Consider the following 16,148-nt stretch of genomic DNA (forward strand, 5'->3'; position numbering starts at 1 on the left):
GTAACACATGAACATGATGTATTATGAATTATGTACATTGTGCGTCTATTATTTAGACTCAATAAGTGCCTGAGAAAATACATACCGTATATATTCTATTATTTTCTTATTGTCTTTGAAATACTTAAAAAAACATTATCTGGGTATTCTGAAGATCCATTCGTGATTGATCTCCAGGTATCTGGATACTGCCGGGTCTCTAAAGACCCGAGTATGTAATAATGTTTGGTAAAATAACCATCCATTTAAAGGAATATTCCGGGTTCAGTACAAGTTAAACTCACTCGACAGGATTTGTGGCATAATGTTGATTTAACACAAAACATTATTTAGTCTCGTCTCTCCTTTTCTTAAAAAAAAAAGTACAAATCTACAGTCGTTTTAGAGTTTTAGGGTTTGTTGACATTATATTGTCAAAGTAAAGTTGTAAAATTGACTATAACTTTACACAGAAAAGGTTAGTAAGCAATTTTATCACACTAAAATCATGTAAACATATTGTTTACGTCTTGTGTCTATACTTAGTGAGTGAAACAGTGAGTATTTTAACATTTACGGATTGGCCCCCCATTGACTTCCATTGTAAGTGCCTCACTGGAACCCAGATTTTGGCTTTTTTTTTTAAAGAAAAGGAGGAACGAGTCGAAATAAATGTTTGTGGTAATCAACATTATGCCACAAATGCTGTCGATTGAGGTTAACTTATATTGAACCCGAAATATTCCTTTAAGGGTTAAAAACGCAGCTTAAGAAACCTGCATTCTGTTCTATTCGTTGCGCTGCGTTTAGTCTGAACGGCCCCTAAGACTAGAACAACGCGTCCTCAGTGGATCCAACACTTCTCCCGGCCACTCATTGATTGGTTCATTTCTGCACCCCTCTCTTTCTCTCTCTCTCTCTCTCTCTCTCGCTGTCGCCCCTACCCTCTCCCGTTCTCATCGCTCTATCTCTTAGCCATCCTGGATGATTTTCAAAGCTCAGCATTCTCCAACATGTACTGTGGGTTTTTAAAGCAGAATGTGTGGGATGGGTTTCCAGAGTGTACCATGAAAAAAAACACCATCTTCACCCAATAGAAAAAGGGAGGAGTTTTAACTGAGCCACGACTGCACCAATGACAGCCCAGTGCCGGGAAATACAGCAGTGAAACACCAGAGACTGTGGTGCTGAGCAACGGAGTGTGAGACTGAGAAATGTGTGCACGCGCGTGAGAGCATCACTGCATCTGTCCCGATCCGAGCTATTGTGTGTGTGTGTATGTGTGTGTGAGCGTGGGGGTGCATAGAAGAAGACATCTGGGGATGTGTGTGTGTGTGTATGTGTATATGTGTTTGCCCGGGTCTGATATCTCCAACAAAGCCAGAAGAGGATAAAAGCAAAGTCCTGATTATTGTCACTTTTCTTTTTTCCTAAGCTCTCCAAGTGCCCTGCGAAGTTTCGTTCTTCTGTCCTCCCACCCCCTCCCCACCACTATCACCACCCTCCTCTTGGTGCAGTACATCTCCAGTGAGGATACGCACCATTCAGAGGTAAGTACAGTATAACCTTTCTATGGTAAGGCATGTGATTTCTACAATGCTTTTTAACACCGATAGGAGTCTAAATGTTGTTTTGAAGTCTTTGTTACAGAATTTTAGGGAAGAAACAGTGCAGCACGGAGGAGAGATCTTGGTCAGCGAGTGCAACTTTTACGTGCAGGAGAGTGCTGCAGTATCACATTACATAATAGTGGCCAATGTGCGTATAGAATACAACTTGAGAGTGTCATAATTTGTAGTCACATAGCATACGAGGGATGCATTATGATACAATTCTGTTGCATTTGTTTTTGTACTTCCATATTTTTTATGTCAAGTTTCATGGTATATACTATATTTGTCTGCATTGAAATGGTATACAATTCTCAGAAGGCAGCAACTAATGAATTATTGAAGTTCCAGAGTACTATTGGAGAGACTATTTAGGGTATCCGTCCAGCAGAGAGCTTGTTACTGGCCGTCCAGCTGCTGATTGCGAGCATCTTTTTTTGCTGATAGAGCTGTTCTGCCTATAAGCGCAGATTTACTTGCCCAGTCTGCTACCAGCGGGACTTAGTGAAGCATAAATACTGGCTTATTTGTTTGCTTTTACACGAAGGGCACTAGTTGGCAGGAGGAATTAAAGAGATAGTTCTCCCAAAAATGAAAACCCTGCCATATACATTACACTCCAAAAAGAGGTTTTCACAGTGATGCATTAGAAGAACCTTTTTATAGTCTAAAAAGATCCATTATGGGACTATGAAGAACCTTTAGTTAAGCTCAGTCGACAGCAAATGTAACAAAATGGATTTCGACACATCCCTCTGGATTACAGTGAGGCATTTACAATGGAAGTCAATGGTGCAAATCAAGCCCTCAAAAGTGAAGCCAAAACGTCTCGATCGCCCCCCGGTGACTGGTCCTAGCATAGGTCATAAACCCCGCCTCCCCATGTTATTCAACGGGACGTGAGACCAACTAAACAATTAAATTACACTTCACATATCTTTTTTCCAAAGATAGTTTCTGTCATTTACTGTCGTTTCTATCACGTTGATGTAATTTCAAGTGTTTGTTTTCAAAGTAAGTTTGTTTTTAGTTATTTGATGCTATAAAAACGGTGCTGTGACATCATGATTGACAGCTGTGATTGACAGGTTCTCTGAGAGAAGTAGTCACTGAAGCATCAACTGACTTTTTTTCGGGATCTTCAGAGGACTGTGGAGATTGGAGCTTTAAATGTAATATCTAAATTTCTATAATTAATTATTTCACACCGTCATAAGTCAAAAGTCAAAAGTGCAGGGGCATGTGCTCGCGATTGATTCAGCGAGAGTGAGGGCGGGGCCTTGATTTCGCGGCTTTACTTCCTGCTCACTACTGCGCAGGTCTGGTCCCGAAATCGCAACTGCGCAGACTCAAGTCCCAAGATGTCAGCGCCATATCGGGACACTGGCGGCTTCAGTTCTCACCAATGGAAAAGAGCGAAGGGGCGTCGTCCATCTTTTTTTTACAGTCTATGGTGCAAATCCGTAAACGTTAAAAATATAGACACAAGAAGTAAACAATATGCGTGTTAACATGATTTTAGTGTGATAAAATAATTTACTAAACTTTTCTGTGTAAAGTTAATCCAATTTAAAACGTTGTTGCCATGACGATGTAACACCGTAAAACCTAAAGCCCTAGAACGACAATTTAAGCAACTTTACAGCTCAAATAATACACAGAAGAATTAATGTAAGTGCTTTCATAAAATTATAAGCTTCACATTTCTGCCTTTAAACCCTCCAAAAATTGGCCCCATTCACTTCCATTGTAAGCGTCTCACTGTAACCTCGATTTTGCCATTTTTTAAAGAAAATGAGGCATAATTAGAAAATAATTTTTATGAAAATCATACTTTTCTTTAATGGTTCTTCATGGACCCATACATGCCAATAGAGAGCTTTATTTTTAAGAGCACCCTCATGTTGTTCAAAACCCTCATGACGGTCTTCCATTGAAAACAAGTGGAGATGTTAGACAGAAGGATCACCTCTCGCTTTCATTGTAAACTTAGATGTAGTGAAACATCTTTTCAGGTCATACGGGTCCCTTTTACTGCACTGAGGTCAGTAACAAAAGTCAAGCATTGTGTGTTTTACCCTTGTTCTTCTTTGCCGCACAAATGCCAATGTGGTCTCTGAGCTCAAAGACATCAGAACTGATAACGGGAAAAGACAATGTAAGAGGTAATCACGTTGATTGCGGTGGCAATCAGGTGAATAGTGCGTTGTAAGTCAGATTGAAAAGAGAAATGCAGACGGGGTGGTGCCCGGGGCCCGCAGCCATTCGGCTAAGTGCTTGGGTCAATCTTTGAGAGCTCCACATTATAACGGCACTGGTTTAGATGGAGAGTAGACCTCGCTCTACTCCAAACAGAGGTGAGACAGAGGAGGCATCGCCGCATTGGACACATTCACACACACGCGCTCTTGTGTGTTATATGTGGAGTTTGTGCAGTAGAGTGACACCGTTTACCCTTCTAGTAATAAATCTTGTGCCAGTAGTGGCATACAGGGATTGGTAATGTGTGAAGAAGAACATTGTCCTTTTTTTATGTCATACAGTAACGGATGGTGTTGGGTAATAATGACGCAGTATTAGGAGTCATAACTGTTGTTGTAAAGAACATCTCTTTTTGCAGTGGGGGATGTGAGGTTGGGGACATTTGGTAATCAGTATTGTCTTATTTTCTAGTACAAATATCTAAACATGCTTTTAAACAAGACAAATGGAAAGTGAATGGGGCCAATTCAAAAACATTACAAAACGCACTGTTTCAAAAGTACAGCCACAAGCAAGGCTTGTATAACGTCCGTTCTGCATAACGCGGCGGCTCATTTTAGCTTATCGCTGCCCATTTTGCGGCCGACCGGCACGCTCGTTACTCCCAATGGCCAGTCCGCCCCTGATCGGCCCCAAAGTGCGTCGGCCCACCGGAAAAATGCCCGGTCCTTTCTGCATAACGCGGCGGCTCATTTTAGCTTATCGCGGCCCATTTTGCGGCCGACCGGCACGCTCGTTACTCCCAATGGCCAGTCCGCCCCTGATCGGCCCCAAAGCGCGTCGGCCCACCGGAAAAATGCCCGGTCCGTTCTGCATAACGCGGCGGCTCATTTTAGCTTATCGCGGCCCATTTTGCTGCCAACCGGCACGCTCGTTACTCCCAATGGCCAGTCCGCCCCTGATCAGCCCCAAAGTGCGTCGGCCCACCGGAAAAATGCCCGGTATGCCAGATTACCAGTCCAGCCCTGGCCACAAGACATAAACATTACACATGTTAATGTGATTTTAGTGTGGTAAAATTGCTAGCTTTTCCAGTGTAAAGTTATATCCAATTTGACCACTTTGTTGTCATCCTGTAAGCAATTTAGTCTGTTTGTTTGTTTGCGGTGCATGCTGTGTTCAAAATTATACTCTTTGCCAGGCCTGCACAGTTCATTTGTGATACCAGTAAGATATCTGAACCCATATAAACTCTGTCTCTTCTCTATATCTCTTGCTCTCTGGAGTGCCGTGTGTTTTAAAGGTTGATATTTGGTTGATGGCTCATGAAATCGAATGGTTTTTGCCTGCTGTAATAAAGTGTAAGGGTCTCCCAGTGCTTCTTCAAATCAGCATGGAGAGCCAATAAACATAAAATTGTTAAAAGTTGTATTTCCTTAAAAGCTAATATCCTCACATCTTAAATTTGATAAAAGGCACAGCAGGATGTACAGTAATTACCTTCAAAATGGTATTGCAGCATTGGACAGCAGATTGCACAGTCAAGCTCAGCCATTTAAGAAAGACAAACGTACCATTAGCTTAAAAGGCAATATATGTATATACTGACACATGTCTGAGACAGATTTATTGGCTGATGTTGTGACGTTGCATAAGGTTTTAGAAGCAATGCTGTGACAAATACGCACCGTAATCAAAGCTAAGGGTGGTCCAATGAAATATTAGAGTATGCAACTTCTTTTTTGCCCAGGCAGTGTATTATATTACATTATATGATATTGTCAGCTCTGCTCTCTAGATATCAGTATTGGCATCAGCCATTTAAAAATCCATATTAATCGACAAATAAATAAGATCTCTAAATGGGCTTGCTATAATAAAAAGTAATTATATCAGGAAGACTCGCAGACTTGTGTGAAACTGAAGATGACATTTATAAATATAAAAACATAAATGTAATGTCTCTCTTTGGCGTAGGCCCCGTCTGGCGGTCCGAAGTTGTAGTACTCATATCCTGCCGGAGATAGGAGGCAGGGGCGAGGAGCCTACCCCCGTGCAGGACGGGACTCAACTGGTGGTGGTGGGGTGGTGGAGGTTGCCGTGTTAGCGCACTGAAACAGCAATGTGATAGATTGTGAGCAGACTTATAAAGCAATGGCTTACATGTGATTTGCTGGGAATTACCCAGCTAATGGAGTGGTGGTGGTGTAGTGGTCTAAACCACAGTACTGGTAAACTGGTAATCAGAAGGTTGCTGGTTCGATCCCCACAGCCACCACCACTGTGTCCTTGAGTAAGGCACTTAACTCCAGGTTGTTCTGGGGGGATTGTCCCTGTAATAAGTGCACTGTAAGTCGCTTTGGATAAAAGCGTCTGCCAAATGCATAAATGTAAATGTAAATGTAATGGTGCGATGATGTACAGCTGCTAGCCTTCCCGCTTGAACTATGCTGTGCGTACATTTCTGAGACTGTTTCAGTAAATATTGTGAAAAATAATTATATTTGTATATATTATATATTAATATAACATTATATTATATTATATTATATTAGCTTACTTTAAGATATCACACAGTGATCCGAGAAGTGGGAAAGAGGACTCGCAATACCCGGATGACTGGTCTGATACATTTTAATCCCCGGATCAGTTGTTACTCAGAGATATCAGACAGCTAGATGGCGCCATTGGCCAATCAGAATCAAGTATTTCAGAGCCCGTATAATTGTTCACTCTGCTTTCTAGCTGTTGGTATTGGCATCAGCCATTAAAAATCCATTTTAATAGACAATTATTTAAGATCACTATGGGCTTGGTGTAATAAGTAAGGATTTATGTGACCGCTTAAACGCACAGGTTCTTTATTAATGGTGCATGATTCTGTATGATAACGCTTTGCTATGAGCAAAGTGTTTTAGATTGGAAACGTTTGAACAGAAACCTTTTTGAACAGTTCGGTGCAGCTGCATTTTAAACTGCGTAGTACAGGTGCGGGAGTATCATGTTCCATCTCTCTCTCTTTTATCCTCGCTCTTCATCTCTCATCCCATACCTTCTCCCCTAACTCCAACGCAGCTTTGATTAAACAACATCTCTGCTGTCACATCAATCACTCCAGATGTAACAGCTTCATAAACTCTGAGTGCTCAGCATGAGCAATGCAGAATACCAGTTCCTTGTTTCCCTTTCTCGATTCAAGAGCTTAGCCGTGTCCATTGTCCTGCTCACTACATACGGTGTGTTTATTCATAATGACAAAAGAAATGCACTCTGGTTTGGGTTTGTTTTGTTTCCTAATGGATTGCATTGTCATTGCAGTGTTTCGTGACAGCCAGAATGCAGCCAACCCATGTACATTAAGATCACGTTTCAGTAGTAGAATTTACTGTTTCTCAGAACCAATGATAGTGCAGCAGGGTGGAAATTAAAGGGGTTATGTGGGGTAGCTATCTAAAAGTAGCAAGACTGCTACCTTAAAGTGTGTAACTTTTTCGGTGTTAAAATACCATCACACCGTAGGCAACCGCGCTTCTGGGTTATTTTGTGCATGCATGTTTCAGTGGTGGATATGGGCAGCACTGAAAGATTTCAGCATTATATAATGTTAATCAAAGTTACTGTAACTTACTGGATATCTATGGTTTATAGTGAAAAAATACTGTATACTGTATGTAGGTCCTTTCTGAACTATCTGCAATACTAGTAACTTGATTCGATATGCCTGTATGATTCTTTTGGACATGTAACTGGTTAATAATTACACATCCTCGCACCCTTTACACACTTCTACGCCCTGACAGAGGGCTTTATTTTGGCATGCTGTATTTGTTTCAATAGCCCCAGTAGCTTTTATTTTGTTAGTATCCGATGAGATTTACACTGCAAAAATATTGTTTTATTTTACAAACAAGACAAACTTCAGCTTTAACTACATTTTTTTTATTTGGTTTCTTATAACAAGATTTAAAAATATATATATTTTTATATTTGATCTGCAGTATTTAATCTTATCTATGTTTTTAATGCCTCTGAAAGTCACTGTATTCATTACAAAAATCTACTAAATGTAACTTTTTTTTTTTTTATTAAAAAAGAAGAAACTTGTGGCAAATATGCCATTAATTTAACAATAACTATTTTAAATGCGAATAAGCTTTGCACTAAACTCTTCATCGTTTCCACTGGGGATGTGCAAAACGACCAATTTTCATAATCAACCAGTTGCTCGGTTGTTTGCTCGACTAGTCGATGTTATGGATAATAATCAGTTTTGGGGAAGCTACTTTAAAACTGTCGTTTGACAAGCTACAAGCTACTCATAATTGTAAACAGTTAAGCTACAGTCAAGCTACTTTTGAAAAAGTAGTTAGCTACACTACAAGTAACTATCAAATAGTAGCTAGCTACATTTAAGCTACTTAATGAGGTATTTTATTTATGTTACTATGAAACCAATAATATTAATAAAAAAATGTACTCTAATAACATTTATTAATTTAATACATTTAATGTGTTTAATTCAATATATTACATGTATTTAATACATCTAATGAATAGTAACATTAATACAGTTAATAATGGCTATCAAATAAAATACAACAGTATATAATAAAAGTATTAAAATAAAAGATGCCATTAAAAAAATCATTTTTATACTATACTTCACACTTTTCAGTCCTGCTGCGTGTGGCCAGGTGTAGTCTACTTCCAAACTCTCCTTGGGCTGGCATTTTTTTGTTCTTGTCACGTAATATTTAGAGTGGATAATTTGTGAATAAAGACTCAGGGCTTGTTTCTCCCCTCACCTGGGTTCATGCTCATTGTATTGTCTGACTGGTCACATACAGAGGCTGCTCTGCAAATATTTGTTCGCTTTGTTCAGGTCCAGAAAAGTGGACGGATGGTCATCCTAGATTGTTGCATAATAATACGTGCCATAAATGATTTCCTTTACCAATCATGTTATTTATTTGCCATGAAAATAATAGTTAATTAAATGCTAAGTAATGGAGAAATCAAATAGTTCTGCATGATAGTAATTATTATAATAATATATACTGTATATTTATAAATATTATAATAATAATTCACTCGCTGCTCCCAATAACGGCCATATGATGAGAAGAGAAATAAACATGATTAGAACAGAAATAAAAATCCTTCAAAAGGCATTAATAACTTTCTGAATTATTTTATTTAATATATTAAAGGTAAATAGGCTTGTGACAGGGCAGAGGGCGGGGCCGGGTCGTGATCCTACTAATCAGGCTAATCAAGCCTCAGAGAGGGATAAAGGCCGACTTGAGACTGCAGTGGGACAGAGAGAGAGATTTACGGACAGCTGTCCGACACCTTTGTGTGTTTGTCTTTTTTTTAAGTTCTTCATTAAAATATTATTTATATCGTCAAGCCGGTTCTCGCCTCTTCCTTTCCTTTTAACCCCTTTACACTGGTGCTGTAATCCGGGAACTAGGAGGGACGGCACGGCTGTCGTCCATTAGAGGGTGAAGGATTGGCTGAGGACCAAGCTACGGCATATCGGAGAACCGGCGAATGAGTGTTATTTTCTCTCTCTCTCACTCCCACTGCCGCTCTGTGTTGGCCTTTCCCTCTCTTTTTAAAATGTTTTTGTTAATTTGGCACGATCACCGTTACGGCATGTAGGTGCCACATTTCTTTTTTGTCTCCATTCCCTTGTCCTCTCCGTCATCACGGTAGACGGGGATGACCTACTGGCAGAGCACGCCCCTGTACGTCTTTGTTAAAAGGTAAACAAACTGTAGTTGCTCGATTTACATGACCAACAGACAATCTCTTCTTATCCAAGTGAGCTGTAATATGCTCTCGGTAGATGGCGGTTATTCACTATTTTTGTTTGTGATCTGCCATTACAAAAGAAGACGACGCTGCCTGATTCTGATCAGCAGACAGAAATATGCTGCCAGACCGTCGGACGTTTTGCCGGATAATTATTATTTGACGCAATAAGGAAGGCTTTTAATTATAATCTGACCAACTTGATGTAGAGTATGGTCACGCTACACCTTGTTGGAAAAAGTTGTTCGCTACTGGAAAAGCTACTCTGTTTTAAAAGCAGCTGAGCTACTGTCAAGCTACTGAAAAATGTTGTTAAGTTAGTAGCGTCGCTACATGTTGTTAGCTACTCCCCAACACTGAGAATAATGCATAGTTAGGCTCTGTTATGTTCACGAGACCCCGAACAAATGCCTATCAGAGGTATTTACAGACTAATGGACACTAAATAAAAATATAGGCTTAGTTTTGTGCAATAAAATAATAATTGTATAGTTACTATCAAAGTAAGAGAAGAAATAATAAAGGCTCCAGAACAGAGTGGCACAAAAACCACATCCTGAACGAAGAATGACACGCTTCAATGTAACCGGAGCACTTGGAAAGACTAACGGCGATCCTTGTTGCGCATTCAAAAGTGCAGAACTGCAAGATAATGATGCAGCTCCACATCTAAAAATACAGGAACATTACTCACAGCAGTGGATTTAACATCTGATAGTAATCGTTGATGTGGTGCTTTGATGGCTGAAACATCAGCGGTGCATAGATGGACTAAACTTAAAGCATAAAAGAGATTACATTTCTTTCAAAAGGTTTTAATGTGCTAAATATGATTCACTTTTAAGCACAGCGAGCTATAATCACGCAAAAACACTCCCCAATTAAATAGAGAATGGCATCTCACTTTAAAACTGCCAGCACGAGAAATATTAATGTTATTAATCAACAACACTAATTGACTTGACAGTATGGGGCGGCTGTGGCTCAGTTGGCAGATCGGGTCGGCCACTAATCGCAGGATTGGTGGCTCCACATGCCGAAGTGTCCTTGGGCAAGACACTGAACCCCAAGTTGCTCCCAAAGGCAGACTAGCACCTTGCATGAGCAGCTCTGCCGCCATTGGTGTACTGAATGTGTGTGTGAATGGGTGAATGTGTCACAGTGTAAAGCGCTTTGAATACCGTTAAGGTTAAAAAGGTGCTATATAAGTGCAGACCATTTACCATTTGTTGGACAACTGGTCGATTATTCGCCATCCCTAGTTACCACAGGTTTGCCAAAGAAGTGTTTGGTAACAGTGGCAAATTGTACATTGTTGTCAAAGTTTTGACGAAGTTTCTGGCGAAGAGCTGCAAACTTAGGAAATAAGTGTGTGCCAAATTGTTTGGGTTGTTGCATATTAGCTACCACTTTGGTGCAAATAAACGAGATTTGTTTGCACACTGTAGAGCCGCTCTGCAGTTTTGATATGTTCATGACAGCACCAGTACAACACAATATTTAGTAAGGACAACAAAGGTGCAGGGTGGGTCGATTTATGCCCTCAGGCATAAATCAAGAGAAGTTACAACGTGCTGACAAAATCAGATGTGAAAGTTGTGTATGTGGGAGTTCAAGAGCAAGAAAGCAATTTTACCATTCTCCAAAATGGACCCTTTGCTAGGCACTATCCCCCTTGGTTACAGTTTTCTTGCTCAGATAGGCCTAAGCTTCACAGAACGTCCCATAGGAATAAACTGGAGATTTCCATGAACAACTGTGTGGTTGGCAGTAAAATGTACATGTAAAGTGGTAAAAATGTAATGGATATTATTCTTTCATATGTGCATGTGCTGGAATGAACTGACATTGCAAAGCATTTTAATTCATAGCCGCAGGAAGTAGGGGTGCTGAGGGGGCTGCAGCACCCCTACTGACGTTCCAGTGCTGTCAAAACAGTGTATGCATGAAAAGTTTATGCCAATTCATTAATGTTATTTGAAAACCATCAGTATTCTGTGGATACGCTTAAGGATAGCCGCTAGTCGCAGCTCTGTTTTCTTGACTCTTATTGGCTAAAAGTCTCTTCTTGATGATGTCAGTGCCGTCATGATGGTCAAACTGATCGAGAGCAATGTTTCTGTCTTAGTATATGAGTTTTGTCAAAGATTCTGATGTTTTTTAAATCACTACAGACACTGGTAGCAGTTAGCAAGGAGATTTATGCTAATGTCCTGTCTTTTGTATGCTTGAGTGTGGTTCAAATTATGTATTTATTCATATAAAAGTCAGTATTCTTCATTGGAAAAACATAATTTAGCAGCAGTAACCAGTCAGGTGCAACAGTGGAGCTGTAAATGTGGTCTGAATGTTAGCAAATGGCTAGGTGGATGACTGAGAGCCACAGCGCCTCAGGCTAGTACAGGCTCACAGAGCATGAGCACTGGTGCAGTGTGTCCACCATCCAACACACACACACACACACACACACACACACACACACACACACACACACACACACACACACACACACACAGAAATACTGCTCAGACAGCTCTTCCACACCTCACTGCCAACTCTGACAAAGACAAACTGGGCTGAAGTGTATGTTGCTGAACAGCATTTGTGTGTGAGTGTGTGTGTGTAACTTGGGTTTTGTTTTTAGGTTACACACTAGTAATTATGAGGGTATTATGCTATAAATGTGGTTTATAACACCCTTTTGTGTCCCTGTAACTCAAATGGCTTAAAAAAACATACTAAACTCCCACAATTCGACATGTTCTTCACACGTTTTGTAAGAGTCCCCCCTATTATGGTACTATGGATCTTCAAAGAATACCATGATACTAAGTACATGTCCAAAAACCATGATAATACCATGGTGCATTTTGGTATTTATTTCTTTGTGATTGATCACTTTGATAACTTCAGTTACGCAACATGATGAAGTTCACATCAGGCGTAAAGCTAGAGCTGTTTTCATGATAAGTGAGGGTCTCAACCTGAGATAAACAATATACCATACTTAATTAAAACCACTTTGTTATTCTAATTTCCTACCGCAGCTTTATGCATAATTCAGCACAAGGGATTATGATATAAGATAGTACTTTATAATTGCACAAGCACAAGTTTGTTATTGTGTTTGTGTGTTAGAAGTTTAGTCTACTGCACACATGTTTGGCATTGCATTTAGATTCAGCGATCACTCTTACGTTGGCTCATTAATGAATGATCGATGATGCATTCTGCTTCCATGATCAAATTACCAGTCAGAACATTGAATAGAAAAAGAAAGAGAATCAATTATACTGCTCTGCTTCCCCCTACTGGCACTCTGTCACTAGGGGCCTATAGAATGAGTTTGACCCTTCTTAGTTGACCCAATAGCAGTTTTAGTTTTTATGTCATAATGGTAAGTGGTTGGCTTTTTAAAAAGCTTAGTTTTAGTTGTTTAGATTTGATTCTGGCAATGGTTTACATCGCATTTGAGTTTCACAAGAGCTATAGATTTATAGGTTGAATTGATTCCTCACACACATCATTTTTAAACTAACTGATGGAGACATTTGCTTGGGTCTCCTGCTTCTCAGATGTGTCTAGTTTGAAAAAGACCTCACTCGTGTGTCCTCTAGAGTTTCAGAAGAGATCCCAACAATGTCTGAAACTGTGCTCAGATTTGCCAAGATACCAAAGTCTGCAGTCGAAAATCAGAGGTCTCAAAACTCAGAAATGTATCGTCTTCTTCCAAAACCAAGTGATCTGAGCAATGCTAAACACGATAATTGTATTGCGCTATACTCATTTCTGTCTACTTTGGTTTCTTCTAAAGAGTTTTAAGAGAAACATCAGAGGCAATCTTTATATAACCGAAAACTTCACGTCTCCTGAGCTGTGAAAGAGCAACATTAGAGCAATGAAAGTTTCCTCTTGAGTCATCCTGTACACAAACTGGCAAACCTAAATGAAATGAAACAGACATAGAAGGAATTTTCCGAATCAAAGCAGCAACATAAAAGTACTTCTGTGCGATTTGTTGTGTACAAATGGAATGGATCTGGATATGATCTAATGCAGGTTTATTTGAGCTGAACAGAGAGTGCACAAATGCCAGGTGATTAGTCACTGCACTTGTTTCTCTTTGGGTCGGAGATTTTCTGGGGTAGTCGCTCAAACTGGCCTAGAATTGGCTCGTTTGGATCCTCGTGTCTGGTTTTGGGGCAGGGGAAATTTAGCTCTAAATCGCCACTTTATCATTCACTTTCAGATGTGAAAGTGTATATTTAAGGTAAAAAAAGGACTTTCTCACCCACACCTATCATATCGCTTCTGATGGATTAAAACACTGGAGTTGTATGGATTACTTCTACATTTATGCATTTGGCAGACGCTTTTATCCAAAGGGACTTACAGTGCACTTATTACAGGGACAATCCCCCCAGAGCAACCTGGAGTTAAGTGCCTTGCTCAAGGGCCCAACAGTGGCATCTTGGTGGTGCTGGGGCTTGAACCCCCGATCTTCTGGTCAGTAACCCTGAGCCTCAACCACTGAGCCACCACTGCCCCATGATTCTGTGATTCTGTTATGTCATTTTTGGAGCTACAAAGGTCTAATCACCATTCACTTGCATTGTATGGACCTTCAGAGGTGAAATATCCTTCTAAAAATCTTTGTTTGTGTTCAGCAGAAGAAAGAAAGTCACACACATCGGTGATGGCATGAGGGTGAGTAAACAATAATAGAATTAAAGTATTTGGGTGAACAATCCCTTTAAAGTGTGAAATGAGTAAGGGGCCTTTCACTCTGAATGCATTCATCCACTAAAAATCAGCTAGACAGAGTGCAACCAATAGAACAAAGCAGAGGTGTCTCAAAACTGGAAACAGTAAAAATGCTGAAATGCAAAACACTGCCCCCAGTGGCCAAAGTGGTAAGTGTTGTTGAGTGTATAGGCGTGAGTGAGCTCCATTTTCAAAACTCTTTGTTTTCAGATGTAAAGGATGTAATACAGTCAAGAGGAGTGCATATCTTATCAATTGTACCCCCTAAACCTAAACCTAACCATCAGTGGAGTACAAATCTAATGTAGAGGAAAACATGCAACCTCAGAATCGCACTTGTCAGTGATTATGCAAATGCAATCACTTCCTTGTTTCAACACGGGATCTGAACCCAGGTCTCCCGCACTGCTGAAGCAACACGCTACCAGTCGCGCCACAGGGTAAGGTACACACCCAGGAGCCGATGCAAAAATGTCTGATAGGAGATGCCGCTTGTCGCGGAGTCGGCACAATGTGACCGATCCTTGCAACTCTCGGAAATAGCATGCCAACTTCCCTTGCGATGATGTCGCTCCAGATGCATTTTTTAAAGAAAAGTCATTTTTAACTGGACATTGCATTTGAAAAAACGTTGCGCTGCTATGCGAGATCCTGAGAAAATGTCCATCTGGCACATGCTTACATTGAAAAACTACATTTATGCTGCCCTCATGTGCTATCGGAATTATCCTACTTCCCACTTCTGAAGTGGTAATTACGAGTACGTGGTCTTCAAGTGCTTTGTTGTTGAAAAGAACAGGAAACATGGACAACGACGGGTTCATTTAAACGTACAGTACTGTGCAAAGGTTTTAGGCACTTGTGAAAACTGTTGCATAAGAGGATGTCTTCAAAAATAATGACATATATAGTTTTCATAGATCAATTAACATCAAACAAGGTGCAATAAACATAAAACAAGCTAGATCAATATTCGGTGATACCACCTATGCCTATAAAACAGCACCAATTTTCATTGGTACCCCTGGACACAGTTTTACTTGATTGTTGGCGGATAGGATGTTCCAAGCGTCTTGGCTGCCTCAATTTCTTCGTGTAATCCCAGACTGACTTGATGTTTAGTGGGGGCCTCTGTAGGGGCAATGCCATCTGTTGCAGGGTTCACTGTTCTTCTTCTCTGTTCTTTTATATTTGCAAAATGAATGTTTGGGAGTCTAACATTTATATTTCCTATTGACACACTAAAGCTGAAGATATAAATAACCATCTTAAGACAAATGATTTTGTGAAACACTTTTGCACAGTACTGTAGCTATAGTAACGTCATTCTATGAGACCAGGTTCGTATTTTCAATCCGTTTTCTCAGAGGAGAAAGAATTTTAAACCTGCTAAAAGTCAAGTTTGTCAACAGTTTAGTAGTGCACTAGTGTACAGATGATCTCAAACCCAACAGATATGGTCTTCAAGCAACAAAACTCTCATTTTGGAGGAAGAATTTATGTCTTTTATCTCAAAAGATCAACGATATTTGATTCATCATGCTATGACCCGTTTAAAGCACACTCAGAGGGCCGTGTACAGAGATTGTGGATTTGGGCCAGAGTTTCTGACTGGCCTAATTTGTTCGACCTTCGCGGGGGAGAGAGAGGCACTGCGGAGGAGAGAACAGCCTCAATAAAGAGACCCGCTCCCTCACAGTGACTCCCCCCGCAGGTGCTCGCTCGCGCTCAAATCAGCTTGATCTGAATGTAGCTCCCAAACAAGCCATTAAAGAG

General features: G+C 40.3%; 1 protein-coding gene across 3 annotated transcripts in view; it reads left to right on the forward strand.

Annotated features, from left to right (window-relative positions):
- Nucleotides 1–986: 986 nt before the first annotated feature.
- The window catches only part of LOC127654466 (synaptotagmin-2-like), a 58,608-nt gene continuing 43,446 nt past the window's right edge, over nt 987–16,148 (forward strand). Inside the window, exons 1-2 of one of the 3 annotated variants that reach the window (XM_052141685.1) lie at nt 987–1,195; nt 1,415–1,529. The gene's annotated coding sequence lies outside the window, so the exon portion shown is untranslated. Of the gene's footprint in view, nt 1,530–14,295; nt 14,316–16,148 lie in introns of those variants that run through there. The other 2 variants (XM_052141687.1, XM_052141686.1) reach the window with 2 other exon arrangements.

Source organism: Xyrauchen texanus, chromosome 13, assembly GCF_025860055.1.
Source record: "Xyrauchen texanus isolate HMW12.3.18 chromosome 13, RBS_HiC_50CHRs, whole genome shotgun sequence".
Lineage (NCBI taxonomy): Eukaryota > Metazoa > Chordata > Actinopteri > Cypriniformes > Catostomidae > Xyrauchen > Xyrauchen texanus.